Raw genomic sequence first — 15,761 nt, forward strand, 5'->3', positions numbered from 1 at the left:
AGAAGCCTTTTCATCGCTTTCAGGATAATTTTAGTAGTTACTTTCAGTGGCATTTGCCCTGATCCATGGTTCATTTCTGGCCCTGTCATTCGCTTCTAATTAAACACTGCATTACCTGACTAAGGTCAGCTTTGCCCTTGAGCGAGACACTTAAACCTAAGTTGTTTTATGGAAGTTGTCCATGTAATGAGGTGTACTATAAATTGATCTGGATTAAAAAACAGCAGCCAAATGGTAAAGAACGCATTCCTCAATGTTGGCTTGCCTCTTCGGTGTGAGAGGATTGGCATCTGTTGTGGCAGAAAGAGGGGCCAACATCTTGACTTGGCATGTTAACAAAGGCTTGAGTTGCAGCAGACTTCATACTGCGTTCTGTATTAAGAGTGAAACATTGAGCTTTCAATCATGAAATGCTACTAAGATCTTGAAATAGCAATGGAAGTTATTTGCTTATTTTTGTCTCTTTTGTTGTGTGTTTTTTTTTTTGCTGATTCATGTTGATTGATATCACTGTGTTGTTTGTAGCTTCTTGAAACCTGTTTTTCTATCCTGAAGATGCACAATCACAGGTGACATCAATTAATATTTGATGCCTACAAATAAATTCAAGCCATTTTTATCTTTAGTAAGCACTATGCTTATGGTGCGAATCAAGAGACATTGAGATGGATTCAGCTTTCCTTATCAGAAATGACAGTGTTGAGATCCACTAATGCTATAAATGTCTCCGCAGATTCGTTACATCTCTCAAACTCAAGGGTTGCCTGGAAAGCAGCTTCTGAACGTGGGGACGAAGACGGCCCGATTCTTCTGTAAGGAGTCCAACTCGCCTTACGCCACCTGGAGACTGAAGGCAAGGGTCCATCTATCATCCACTTTACCAGACATTGTGGCCATAAATATACAGCATAAAGTTTTGATGTAAAGTTCTTATGTAATAACTTCCAACGCACTTCCTGTTTCTGCAGACGACTGAAGAACATGAGACAGAAACGGGACTGAAGTCCAAGGAGGCCAGAAAGTACATTTTCAGCTGTCTAGATGACATTGGACATGTACGTTTTAGCTTGCAAATGCTTGTTTTACATTATCAATAATAATTTCTATGCGATACTGTAATTATAATGGAAGTACTATATTGTATGTACCATATTTTTCGGACTATAAGTGCACCTGAGTATAAGTCACATCAGTCCAAAAATACGTCATGACAAGGAAAAAAAGAACATATATAAGGTCGCCCACGTGGACCGGTATAAGTGCGGCATTTATTTTAGAACCATAGCACGCAAAAGTAAAACCATGTACCGTGTTACAGCCGCGAGAGAGGCTGTTTCTCTTGGTTCAATGTCCAATGTAAGTTTGATTAAAATTATTGTCGCACGCTGACTATTAAGTCGCAGGACCAGCCAAGACTAATGAATAATAAAGTGTGACTAAAGTTCCGGAAATACGGTATATGATAAAATAATTAAGTTGATGTGTGTTACTATATTTAATTCATTTGTAGTTAAATGGATGCAGTATTATTATATTGTATTTGTTAAAAACAGTTAATAATGAAACCATAATAGATATTTTTTGTTGTATTATTTTATTAAATAATACGATGTATATTATGTTGTGTAATAATAATGTTACTGTAATATTAACAAACAACTTGAGTATAGAGATAATAATGATTCTAATATAAAAATTATATGATTCAATTATATTATTTTAGTTAATACAAATTTTTTTGTATACATGTAATTTCTATGAATAATAATATTAATGATAATTTATATACAATAGTGTAATGAAAATAATATAAAATAACAAATATGCTATTGTTTTACATATACCATATAAGCTATTATATTATAAAATATATAATAATAATGATGATTCTTTTTTGTATTCATTTATCAGGTGAATCTAATGCTCAACATGGAGGGCTGTGACCAGTTGGCGGAGAAAGCTGACAGGAGAGAATTCGTGGACCTGCTAAAGATGATGCTTATGATTGATGCCGATCAGAGAATCGCCCCTTCAGATGCACTTACACACCCTTTTGTCACTATGCAGCATCTGATGGATTTCCCCCATTGCAACCAGTATGTCCAGACTTTTTTAATGCCAGTTACACTGCCTGTTTCTCTATTATGTGTGGTCGTTCTCAAGGAATGTGTCTCCAACAGTGTCCAGTCTTGTTTCCACATCATGGACGTGTGTCACTCAAGAACCAGCATGTATGATACTCTCAACCGCAACAAAGCACCCCTTATGAAGCCTGTGACGCTTCCAAGTGCTCCAAATATCACCGTGGCTTTCAGCAAAATGCCATCTGTTCACTCTCAGGTAAAAGTGCACACTCTGAAAAGACTTGGGGTTCAAGTGTAGACAGGTTGTTCCTCTATTTATCTATTTACCTTTCCGCTTTAGACCCTGGCACCTTCTGCTCCACCTGTGGTGCAGTCCAGGAATTCGCCATCCAGACAGGAAGCGCCCAGTTTGGGTGTAACGAGTCCTTTCAGCAGGCACTCATCCTATGCCCTCCTGCTCTTCAAGGTAGTAGAAAGCACATCACAGTGGGATATGCATTATAATTTGAACTAGGGATGCATGATTTACACTGCAATTTTTCAAAAAATATTGTAATAGCAATTTAAAGTGATAAAAAGAAAAAGAAAAAAAAGTTTGTTGTACTATTTAGGGGCTGGCCCTATTTGGCCTACGAATTTGAGACTATATAAATCAATGATTATGTTTCTAAAAATCTAGTGATTGTGACTTTAAAAAAGTTAGTTTTAGGGGCTGCACAATTTGGCCTAAAGCAGTTGGGATTATGTAAATCAATATGATTATAAAATAATCTGAAAATCTTTTTTGCTGTAAAAATAATTGTTATTATTATTTATACCACTGTTACTACTAAATAAAAATATTAAACAAGATAAGAATTATTACTTTTTAGCAGGGCTTGAGAAAAAATTGGTTCACTCGATATTTTAACATTTCTGTTCCTGCGTCCCTCTGATATTATTACAGTTCCAAAACTGGTTCGGGTGGAAGAATAACCGTTAATAACATTATTTTTTTTAAACAATATTTTTGGCCTATAATTTGCCTAATAATAATAAAATAATAATAATAAAGTACATTGTTTTCTTTACTCAAAAAGAAAAGGAAAAAATAGAGATCTAATGTTAGCCAAGAACCCGTTGCACTTAGTCACAGCCAATACAGCATCATCTATTCTAGATTTTGGCTACTAAAAAATTAATCAACACTTTAAAGACATCTAAGTATTTTTAAGATATTTTAAAAATGTTTGCTGCATTGTAAAGAAAAAAAAAAAAAAAAAAACTTTGTATAAGATTGCGTTTTAATAGAATAAGTCCAGCTCACATCGCATTTTATTAGCCCTATTTACTTTCCAAAATAATGAAAGGCTAAAAATGCATTTATGCTAAAGCAAAAATGTTTACAAACATTATAAATTAAACAGTTATTCGTTTCTCTCCAAATGTTTTTTTCAAACATTCATTTTCAAACATTAATCTTTTTACCTAAACATCTTGAATCTCTTGACAACAGCCGGTTTATAAATGCTTATATGATTATATTATTAGTATTATTAGTATTGTTATTATTATTGCTAAAATTTAAAAAAATACTTTTCAGTTATTTTTACTAAGAAGAATATTGCTAACATTTCACTGTAAAAAATTTAAAACACAGTATTAAAGAAAATGATACTAATATAAGTTTTATTTTACAGTACAACCATCAAGCTTTTATAATAGTGGAACCGTAGGGAGATCTTAAAATTTCTCTTTTATGGACAACAGCAGTTTTATAAAGTGCATTTGCATTCTTCAATTATTGTTATAAGTGGCATATCCATATTGCAAATATAGAATATATTTAAATGAATTGTTGCAGCTCTAATTTGAATTGAGAATTCCTATAGATTTTTTTTTTCAATGTAATACATTATTGTGTGGAGCTGATTTGGTTGTTTGACTCTACAGGAATCCCTTCAAACGCCGAAATCAGCCAGCAGGATATTCGGTTAGAATGGAGAACACTCTTCCTTCTGGTGACCCAAGCCCAAGCTATTCCAGTCTTTACCCATGAGACCAGGAGTTATAGCACAAGTAAGTCCTCATTTCACAAGATGATTGTGGGAAAATAATGGAAAACAGCCAAGGGTTGTGTATCCACATTGACATACCAGTTTCAATATTAAACTCAAAGCCAGATACATCACAAAGGTTCAGCATTGTCCTTTTTTGACCTTTCAGCAGCACGTGGTCCAACACGAACTCCACAGATCCTGGTGCCAGCTTGGCACAGGTCCCGCCCACCCTGCCTTACGAGCTTGGCCATCCCGATACAAGTTGTTGGGACCGCAGAGACTGGGGAGACTGGGGGGTGAGAAGATCAAGAAGGAAGGCGCACCTTCAAATAACCATGTGCTGACCACCACCGGCATTCTCGGTGACCTAAAATGTGTTTGTCGGTTTTTTTGTCTGTTAAAGGAAAGTTGCGGCCACACAGCGAGTCAACTTACACTTCAGTGATGCCCCAGCCTATTGTTCCAAACCAAATGGCTGATGTACAGCCCATTCAGCCTTCAATAAACATTGGGCGAATTCGCTCATGTTGGTCTTGGCCTGCAGCCTGCCAGTCTAACATAGGAGGAACCAAAACCGCAGTTCAGAACAGGTGAGCAATTAGCCTACAGTCATTGGCAGCGGCCTCGAGAACCCCTCCATTTGGACCTTATGTTTACTCTTGTTAGGCAGCTCATTTGGGTTTTTTAATTTGTTTCACCAAAATGCAAAGTTGAGCTCATCATTATAATTTGTGCTGCTTTTTAGGAGTATGAATGTCTCGTACTACACGGACACACAGCCCTCAGTGTGTCCATCTCCAAAGATGGCAGACAGGTTGGTGAGTGCGGAGCCACAGCCGAGATTTTCTGATAGAGAGGTGCATTCCCAGGTAAAACCAGAAGTGGAGCAGGTGCAGGTTCAGGAGGAGGGTTGCTGTAAGACGGTGGTGGCCAATCAGCAGCGAGAGTCTGTTATTATCAGAGAGTCGCCCAGCCCGGCAGTCAGCGTCATTAGCATAAGCAGTGGCACAGATGAAGAGGAACAAGCACAGAGGTGCTCCCTTAACAAGTGAGTTGAACATTCACATTAGTTGTACAAGTTTTACAGTTTTTTTTTTATTGTAATTACTGTTATACAGTAAAAAAAACAGTAATATTGTGAAATGTTATTACTATTCAAAATAACTATTTTCTTTCATAGCATGTTATTAAGTGTATGTGGCAAGGCTGAATTTTCAGCATCATTACTCCAGTCTTCAGTGTCAAGTGAACCTTCAAAAATCATTCTGATATGCTGCTTTGCTGGTCAAGGAATATTTTTTATTATTATTATCAATGTTGAAAACTTTGAAAAGTTGTGCTGCTTAATATTTTTGTGGAAATCGAGATAAGCTGTGATACATTTTTTAACACAAATAGAAAGTTCGAATTAAGGCCCTATGAAATCCATTTAATTAATTTTTTTTTTTCCAAATTAAGAATTCTTTAAGTACTCTTAAAGGTGTAGTAGCACCCTCTTTAATACCGAGGGTCAGTGAAAGGGTAAAATGTATGACTTTTTGACCAAGTAGATTTCAGGGAAATAAACGATTTGCTACAAAAAAAAAAATCTGTCAGTTGTCGTCTAAAATTTCAGATTCTTTTTAACTTGCATACATATGGTTCTCATAGCTAAAGTGAGTTGCATGTGTTCTTTGACAGGTGCAAGGGCAGTCCGGAGTGTGAGGCCTGCACAGGCTCTCTGAACATGGAGCGAGTGTGTTCCCTCAGCAGTCCTGATAGCAGTCTGAGCACCAGCTCCTCAGCCTCGGCACAATCCAGCCCCTCGCCATGCAAAAGACCCAGCAGGTGTGCAGTATTTCAATTTTATTTTTAATTGTAGAACTGAGGTGAGGTTGAGTTTACATTTATTTTGACGTGGGTTGTTTTCTCCTGTGACTGCAGTATATCAGAAGATGACGGCCATGAAAGTGGATGTGAAACAGTAGACGGCTCACCCCCTTCAGACTCTTCCTTAGGGCCCCACAACAGCCCCTTTCCTGAAAGACGCTTCCTGACCAATCAGAACCAGAACCAGAAACCCCAGGCCAGGCGTGGGCACCCCAACACAGTGCAGAATAAACCTGCAGTGAGGACCGTGGTGGTGCCGCCCATGAGAGTGCTAAACAATAACAATCATCCCAACAATGAGCAGCTCACAGTCGGCACAGGTATAGAAGAATAAGTCCAGTTGTAGGTTATCGGAGGTTAAGCAGTTATTGGTGCTTCAATGTTTCTTGAAATAACATTCTGGGTTTGATGCAAGCTTGTTGGTATTAGGGCTGCATGATTAATCGCATGCAATATTTAATGCGCATCTAGTAGAGCTGAAACAACTAATCGATTTAATCAATTAAAAATCGATTATTAAAATAGTTGTCCACTAATTTAGTCATCGATTAGTTGCTAAATAACTTTTATTTGCCATAAGCGGCTCATTTCGTGCATTTTTAAAAATCTGCGGTGACCAAAGTGTGGCAGTAATGAGCCACCGGAGGTTTTACTCAGCCAGTACAGCAGGAGAAGTAGCGAATAGCCAATAGCTGACCTCGTTTTATGTCACGTGCTTCCCGAACAGCGTCTCTGCAGCATTCAGCGAGATGAAACTGTGGGAGCACTTAACTTTGAGCCTTCAAAAAAAGAAGAGTAACCTGTAAACTTTGCACTACTGAACTGACATTTATTTGTGCAGATTCTTCAGTACAATGTTGTTTGCAAATGTTTAGATGTTTAGTCGTAAAAGCTGATAACATTGCTTTTTAACAGTTAACATTTAAAGCTTTACAAACATGTTCTGTGATCAGTTTGTCGTTTACCAGTTCATAATTCAGTCTTGCAGCTTAATTATGACTGAACACAGCAGGTTTTTGTGTGTCCAATTTTTTTTTTCAAACTTTTTCAATACTTTCTTTCTAATGGATTTTACTTTAAAATGTGAGTTCCATTCAGGTTTCATGCCATTGGCACTTTATTCGAAGGATTGTTTACAAGTGAAAGTGACATTCAGCCAAGTATGGTGACCCATACTCAGAATTTGTGCTCTGCATTTAACCCATCCGAAATGCACACACACAGAGCAGTGAACACGCACACACCCGGAGCAGTGGGCAGCCATTTATGCTGCGGCGCCCGGGAAGCAGTTGGGGGTTCAATGCCTTGCTCAAGGCATTTAAGTCGTGGTATTGAAGATGGAGAGAGAGCTGTTCATGCACTCCCCCCACCCACAATTCCGTCCGGCACGAGACTAGAACTCACAACCCTTCGATTGGGAGTCCAACCCCTCTAACCATTAGGCCACGACTTCCTTACAATTTCATAGCATAAGCGATAAACTGATTCCCAGGTATAAGTTGTGTGTTTACAGGAAAAAAATAATAATAAAATGCAATGTACTGCAATTTTATTCTGTTTTATTCTTATTCTTAGTGAAAATATGTTCTGAAAGATTCCTTATTAAGCTTTGTTCGGGATGTTAAACTACTTTAAGAGCCCTAAGGACTGCCATGGTGAAAACATTATTTGAAATCTCCTTGTGAAATTTGCTAGAGTACGTATGGGTCAGTGAGTTCGACAAAGGATTACTAACACATAATAAAACACAACTCCAGGTATGTTTTTGATGAGGATATGACGATGCAAAATGGTTAAAATCTCTAAAAGGTCTGTTTAACGCCGACTACACACACAGTGGTATGTTTTTATGAGGAAAGTATTTAAAGGATTAAAAAAAATCCAGAAATAACCAACATTGGAAAATTATGTTGGTTGGGGGTTCTGAATTTCAGTTTTCGATTAATCGTCCAGCCCTAATAGAATCCTTTGAAACATTTTAAATGTCTTTACTGTCATTCCTGATCTATTTAATGTTGAAATTAAAGGTGAAAACTGTTAGCCTCAATGCACTGTAAGTCGCTTTGGATAAAAGCGTCTGCTAAATGCATAAATATAAAATATAAATATAAATTTTTAATGTGGAGCTGCACAATAAATCGCATGTGATTGTCATGCACATCTCATCAGTGAAGCCAGTTCTGTGATAAGTAGTAAGTCTATTTACTAATCTGTGTATTAAATTTATTAATTGCCGCTCCATCTGAAAGCATGTGATAGAGAACCGGCTTTAATCACGTGCAATTTATCATGCAACCCTAATTGAATGTATCCTTCCTGAATAATAGTTTTAAGTTTGGAGTGTACATTTGCAAAAACTCGTGCTTTCTTCCCCTTTTTGATTATAAAACATATTAAAGTGGTCAGCAGTATGTTTAAAAAAAATGTGTATCCTGGTCTGATGCTATGCTTAACAGATCAAATGACTTTCTTTGCCATTGGACCACAAAAAAAAAACAGTTTGAAGAGCTAAACTACTTTTGTCAAACCCAGAAAAAAAGCTGCACAGTGAAAACATAAACTTGACTTCGTCCTGTAGCTTTTGACAGTTGATGCTCGTTCAGATCTAGTTTTGTGAAACTGTTGTTTTTGTTCTATACAGACTGGTTTCTCTAAATGGAATTTCCCCCCAGTCTCAAATTAGGCCATTAATACAAAGTTCCTTCTGCACAACCATTTTTTTTAGTGTGGTCACAGCCAATGTCTGCTTTACAGGTCATAGGAGAGAAACAGGAAGTTCTCACAGAGGCTATCGCAGGTGATTATGGGTATAGCGTGCACTGTGACCCAGTGTCTTGTGCGCGACATCCCAGTGTTGAGTGAGACCCTTTCGGTTTGAGCTTCCTCTCCCATACCTGATCTTTTCATTCCCACCTTAATTTTTACTCTGCGTGTTGACTGCTCTAAATTTATTTACTTATTATTATTATTATTATTTATTTTTATTTTTTTGGAGATTATTTCCCCGGCCTCCCCCTTTCGTACCAAAGCATATCTGTCCTGTTTCCTACGAGGAGCCAATGCTTTGTTTTCGACGCATGCTATGAAAGAAATATTGCTGGAGCGGTAAACTCTTTCAGATGCTTCTCATGGCACTTTACCCAGGCAACATGTTTGTTTTGGGGTGTCTATGGAAAGTTTGAGGAGAGTTTGTTTTAGATACATTAAGTTTTGTTTTATAAGTTGTTCAACCTCGCAGTTCATACTTGTTGGTTTTGGTGTTTAATTCATTTTCTTTTGAACAGAACGTCAGTGAATACTGGCAGCCGATTCAGTTCGTACAAGCTGCAGTTCTTGTGCCAAACTGCAAATGTTAATTTCTATAAGCTGAAGTTTTGCATTTAAGTTTAATCGTCTTTCTTAGGCGTTTTATTTAATGATTACTCACTTTTTGGTCTTTTCTACTTTCTTCAGTCTTAGAATCCTCCTGCCAGTCCAGAGGTCGCTGCGGCCCAGGACGACTGAGCCACCTTTCCACACCCACGCTGCCCCGCCAGCAGAAACTGAGCTCTTCATTCCAGCCACAGCTGCCAGGCTTTGGCCAGGTATGTCATTTTGCCTTTTCTCTGTCCAAATTGTAAATGTAGATAAATGCTCTGTTTGGTTCTAAAAGTATTAAAAAAAGAAAACAAGAGATAAGATGTACCGAAAATATTGATGACACCCTGTATTACATAGATTTATGTCCAATCAAATGCTTTAGAATGAGAATATCCCTCTCACTAATAACACCTGCAACCAACTAGAAAGTATCAATTCATAGATTATGGTGTAAACTAAAGGCTATTTGTCTATTAAAATAAGAGAAAAATAATTTTTTGAAAAGTTAAAAAGAAATTAAGGTTTTAGAGGAAAACATTCCAGGATTTTTCTCCATTATAGTGGACTTCAATGGGGATCAGTGGGTTGAAGGTCCAAATTGCAGTTTCAGTGCAGCTTGAAAGGGCTCTGCATGAACCCAGTTGAGGAATAAATGTCCTATGTAGCGAAAAGATCATTGTTATTTTCTAAAAATAAAATTATATAAATAATGATATATACTATACTATACCTTTTAACCACAAATGCTCGTCTTGCACTAGCTCGACCTCTCGCTTTACATAGTCATGTTGAAAAGGTCATGCGGGACGTTGGTGGAAATACAGACCCAGTGTTTACAAAGCGAATGTACAAAGGAAGTCAACTGCACTTTACCAAAAAAGGTAAAACAAAGATCTTGTATAATTTTAAAGTTGGAGGAGAAAATGAGATGGAGTTTTTTGTCCTACCGTATTATTTCTGGTTTAAAAGTTTATATACATTTATAAAAAAAAAAAAACTACATAAGACCCTTATTCCTCAGCTGGGATCGTGTAGAGCCTGAAGTCCACTATATGGAGAAAAAACCTGGAATATTTTCATCAAAATACGTGATTTTTATTTTTTTTTTATGAAGAAAGACATTAACATCTTGGATGACATGGGGGTGGCATCCTTTAAATTGTTGGAACCAAAATGACATTTTGTTTCCTCCCGCTCAGGTCCAGCATTACGGGTCATGCCACAAGGAGTGGAACGGCAACTACCGGCAGCCACGCCGGCCACAGGCCTTCATCCCGCCCACAGTGCACGGCCCCACCTTCCCACTTCCCCACGGCAGCCCCACACACTCGGCCGGTCACCCGCCACCTCCCGCCCTCCTCTCCTATCCGCCTTCCGCGCCTATGGCCCACCTTTTACCTTCGCCGTGCCCACCGCCGGCCCCTCGGCCCGTCTTGCAGCCCGCCTACAGTCTGGTGCACCACCAGGGCATCAGCGTAGGCATCAACCACAGGCTGCTGCCCTCCCCACCCTGCTCCCGCAGGGCCAGTTCAAAGCCCTCTTTCACCCACACTCCTATGTGGCGTCACCCGTCTACGCAGGCTTCCCCCTCAGCCCCAACAAACTCAGTCAGTACCCATACATCTGAGCTGGAGCCCGCAGCAGCTGCGCGCACGAAGCCGGCACTGAGCCACCACATCTTTCTTTTCTTATGAAGTTTGACAGCAGTGATGATGATGCAAATCGAGCTTTATAGATATCATGGAAAATAAAACAAACTAATGCGTAAGTGAGCAAGTTGACACAAAATGGAAAAACTTACTTTTAATGTGTTTTTGCACATTTGATAAATCCCTAGTTGCGAGACCTTTTGCGGAGGGATTTCCCTTTGCTATTTTTCGATTTTGCCTTTTGACGTGTGTATTAGACTCTCGTTCAAGCCATCGCTGTCTCCAGTGTGTGTGTGTGCGAGTCCCCCTTCTGGTAACCTGGTGTTACCTGTCCATATTTTCCCGTAGCTCCTAAGTGTTAACTCCCCTTTAGACCGGTGTTGAAAAGGTTCTGTCACGCTGCATGTCTCTGCATGGGCAAAAACCAATGTTGGACTTTAAAGGGGGGGGGGGGATGCCTGCAAACCATCACTATTTTCGCCCTCTGTGTATGTGTTGTATGACTTGCTGCATTGAATCCATTGGGGTTCGATAAACAGTGCCTTAAAATACATGTTGTTGCAAGTTACCCCGAGTCCCACATGCATTCACGCATGTACTGGACTGCAGCACTTGAAAAACTTTCAATCGTTCTTTGTGATTTTTATATTAGGGCTGTTTCATAACGTAGATATTTGGTTTTTCGTGCTTGGTGCATTAGCGCGTTCGTTGACTGACTTAATCTCTACACCGGTGTCATTTCTACTTCATCTCTTGGGGTTGCAACGGGAGTTTTTGTTTCGGAAAGCCGATTGGGTGTCGATCCAAACACAGCTTAATGGGTCTCATGTCAATAAAATCTCGCTATTCGCGCCAAGATTAGGTTCATGATTTGCCCTTTAGAACAGGCTAAATGCTTTAACGCCTTAAATGATTTGCGCATTATTCGGAAACGAAACAGTCCTTTACGCGTGGTATTTACAGGTGGATGTATTGCGCTTAGTTTGATTCTTCGAGGATAACGTGCTTGGCCGTAGCAGAGGCCGATGAACGATGTATAGAAACGTTTGAGTACTTTCATATTTGATAATCTGTTTCTACTCTAATAGTATTTACACTGTTTAATGAAACTGCAATACAATCCATAGTTTTCGGGGGGGTTTTCGTTTCCTTTCCATCGATTCTATGTTATTTTTAGAGTTAGAAGTGTTATCGGTGTTGGATTTCTATCAGCAGATAGCTCTTTGATGATATTGTATGGTTTCATGTTTGCTTTGTGCAGAATTATTCAGTATTGAGTATCCAACTGTAAAGTCTGTCATTGCTGGCGTATTCAGTGCTTTATAAGACGAGAGTTGATCGTGTGCAATTTTCTTCATAGATGCATGTGAAAAAGACCATTTAATTGCTTTTTTTGACGCTGGCTGTTTTGATTTCAAACATTCCGTCAGGGAGAAAATAGCTTTTTTTCTGTGTGAATTTAATTTTTTATTATTAGATTTGAGTTTTTCCATTATAGATGCATCCTTTCATTATGCTTTCGCTACACCAAAGACAGTAATTAATTTCTTAAGCAGAGTAGCTACTGTTTTAGCATAGACCTCGAACGTAGTGTAGCTGAGGCCGTATTTAACAGAAAAATCTATGTAAAAATGTTGAGGTTGATGTTTAGCTTTTTCGGGCAAGTTATGACTTTTTCATTTATTATTGAATGTATCATAGATAAGCTGCTATATACTGATCGCCACTTCATAATAGCTGTGAAATTAGATGATTAACTTTGTTCTTAGCCTTCTTATTTTTATATACGTCTAATTACCTTGAAATAGAAGTGAGATGATTTTTTTTTTCTTTTCCGTTTTTGTTTGTTTTTGGGTTTTACCGTACTGACTGGCATCAGAAGCATTTTAATGCCTCTCTCTCTTTTGCTTTCTTTTTTTTTTTTTTTTTTTTTTTAAGTGTCATTGTAACTACTGTATTGCAAGTAATGGAGATTTTGGGGTTTTTTTGTGTGTGGGTTTGTTGTTTTACGTTTCGTTTGCATCAGTGTTTTATCTGTTGTTATCTTGGGGCTAATCTTACGTATTAGATGCATATTGATGTATATCTATCTTAGTACGTATATTTGCATTTTGTTAAAGCATAGCTTGCAGGATAGATTTAACTTTTTGTTTGAAGTATCAATATAAATTCTATATTCAACGACCCATTTCAGACTATTAATTTCAGTAATGCTATTAGCACTTGATACTTTCGATAAGCTAGCCAAATTTTCGGGTTTGGGCAAAAGTCTAATTTGGGCGTTTCATCTCAGTAACTATAAGTGCTTCGAATTTTGTTTTTTATTTAATTTCCCCTGTTATTATTGTAATTGTACATGAAATACACACATGAAATTGTATCAGGTATAGTAATGTGTTTAGAAATGAAGAAGAAAAAAACCTATACAAAATGCAACATTTTGCTTGTTTTAAAGCGGACTGCTCTAAATACCTAGGGCATCCGTTCTCATTATTATATGGGTGTGTTGGTTCTCACACCGGTCCCGCTCTTTAAAGCGAGCGACACTGCGTTTAGTGCCTTTGAAATGTGCTTCAGACCTTTATATCCCTTTTGCAAACACTGCCTGCCAGCCTATTCCTCTCTTTCATGACTCCTAGGTCGGTGTGACCGAGGAGTGAAAGCCTAACTGCAGTGTTTGAGAGTCGTAACTGAAGTGCTGTTACAGACCAGTTGCTTAAAAGTAGACGTCCTGTCGGATGTTGCTATCCTGATAACAAATAGCAAGTGTAACTTGATAGTCATGCATTGCAGTAAACACCTTTAAGGTAGAAAAACAGAGGTGTGTTTCTCAAAATTGTGGAAAGGAAATCCAATCATGCTTGATTAATCTCTATTTTTATGACCAACGACAAAAACAATAATGAAATGATATCAGGGATTGTTATGATTATTGTTATGCTGGCTAAACACCCAAGACACGGTTTTCTCGTATTTGGGGAGATATACATGATACACTGTGAATGTAAGCCACCATTTGTCAAGGAGAATGAACATTGCCCTTTGTTATCAGTTTATTGCTTTAGCGGAGCCAACTTCATGAAGATACAGTCCAAAAAGGGGTGTGGTTTTTCACGTTATTTCCTTCTATTTAGCATGTAGCACTAGAGACGAGTACTAAATCGCTATTTATGCGCACATTATATGAACTCATTGCATTAATTCACTGCTAGTAAACATTTCAGAGATGTTTTCATTCTAACAAGGTCTACCAAACCCATAATGAGAGAGAATCTGGACTGAGGGATCTGCAAACTAAAGCTGAAATGTCTTTGAAACTCCCAAACCAAACCGATTTTATTTTAGTTTGTGTTCTACGATTCGTGTTTTTCTTTTAGAAGTTTCTTGTACAGTTCATTCAGGGTCCTTGTATTTGTCATATATGCTACTGTGTTACACTTGCCGTACGATTTGGGTTGGATTGCTTTAGATCTGTTTTGAACTCCTTCTGCAGATTATATTTTAGTAAAAGTTAAATCTCACTGAAAGTTATCGGTAATATTTAGACTTAAGAGCAAACAGACTTGATTTACTAAATCTGAGCTGTTACTGTTTTTATATTTGTACTTTTTTTGTGGCTTTCTGATTTCTGTTTGCTTTTGATTTCTATGCTACATTAGTTTGCCATGTAGCCACTGCACTGTGCAATATTCACTATATGAGGACTGGGAAAGCTTTTTTGTTTTAATTTTTCCTTTAATTTTTTTGGATGTAATGTCTCTTACAGTTTGCGGTCGTATTTCTCTCTAGTTCTCAGTGATTTATATGTGACCAAGCCTTATGTACTTTGTCACAAAAAGCGGGTTTTCCTGGTGACTGTTGGTGAGTGTCAAATTAAAGAAATGATGGTGTATTGTCAAAATTCACTTTGAATTAAAATATATATTGCTGCGGGCACACATTGTTTGTTTGTCGTTTTTTTCCCAACTCTTATTTGAGAACAGTTTCAAACTTGATGGATATTTGTTTCTAGATATTTTCATTTTAATTCTTATCGCACAAAATACAAGGGGTTTGTTTTCTGCACAATGTATATATTTTGTTGTCAAATATATATAATTATTTATTTATTTATTCATTTTTTATTTATTTATTTTTTCTATTTAAAAATTAATGACAAATGATATGGTATTATAAAACCGTACTTGACAAATACCAAAAAAAAACAAAAAACGAATTGGACTTAATTTGACGAAATTGCGCCATCATGTGGATGTTATCTTTATGACGTCTGATATTGATGCTTCCGGTTTGTTATGTAACAGACACTTACCATATGACCACACAAAGGACATTTATTCTGCTAAAACCTCTCTGATAAGTACACTTGTTTTAATACCCGGATATTTATTTGAAAATCACTTTAAGGAGCAAGTAAATATCACTTATCACTATTTATTTCAGGTCAATTCATGCTGCAGTTCCACTCAGTTTATGGTTTACTTCTATATTTATAGCATTTAACTGCACTGTTTAACTATATATAATGAGAAATCGCTGAAAAATGATTATTTTAAGATCGCATCGACTTTAAGATCGCAAATTTTGTCTCAAATACAATAATTAAACTAAATTATTTAAATTATCTAAATTAATTAACTAAATAACTAAATTATTTTTGAAACTTTCTTTTGTTTGAATGTATAGGAACATAAAAGATAACATTAACTTCAGATGAGCCACATGATTTTTAATATACCGATTTCTGGCATAGCAAAAAA

The 15,761-nt window shown here is 37.4% G+C and overlaps 1 pseudogene; it reads left to right on the forward strand.

Annotated features, from left to right (window-relative positions):
• Positions 1–475: 475 nt before the first annotated feature.
• LOC113096603 (homeodomain-interacting protein kinase 3-like) lies at positions 476–14,937 on the forward strand (annotated as a pseudogene).
• Positions 14,938–15,761: the final 824 nt, after the last annotated feature.

This window comes from Carassius auratus, unplaced genomic scaffold, assembly GCF_003368295.1.
Source record: "Carassius auratus strain Wakin unplaced genomic scaffold, ASM336829v1 scaf_tig00215996, whole genome shotgun sequence".
Classification (NCBI taxonomy): domain Eukaryota; kingdom Metazoa; phylum Chordata; class Actinopteri; order Cypriniformes; family Cyprinidae; genus Carassius; species Carassius auratus.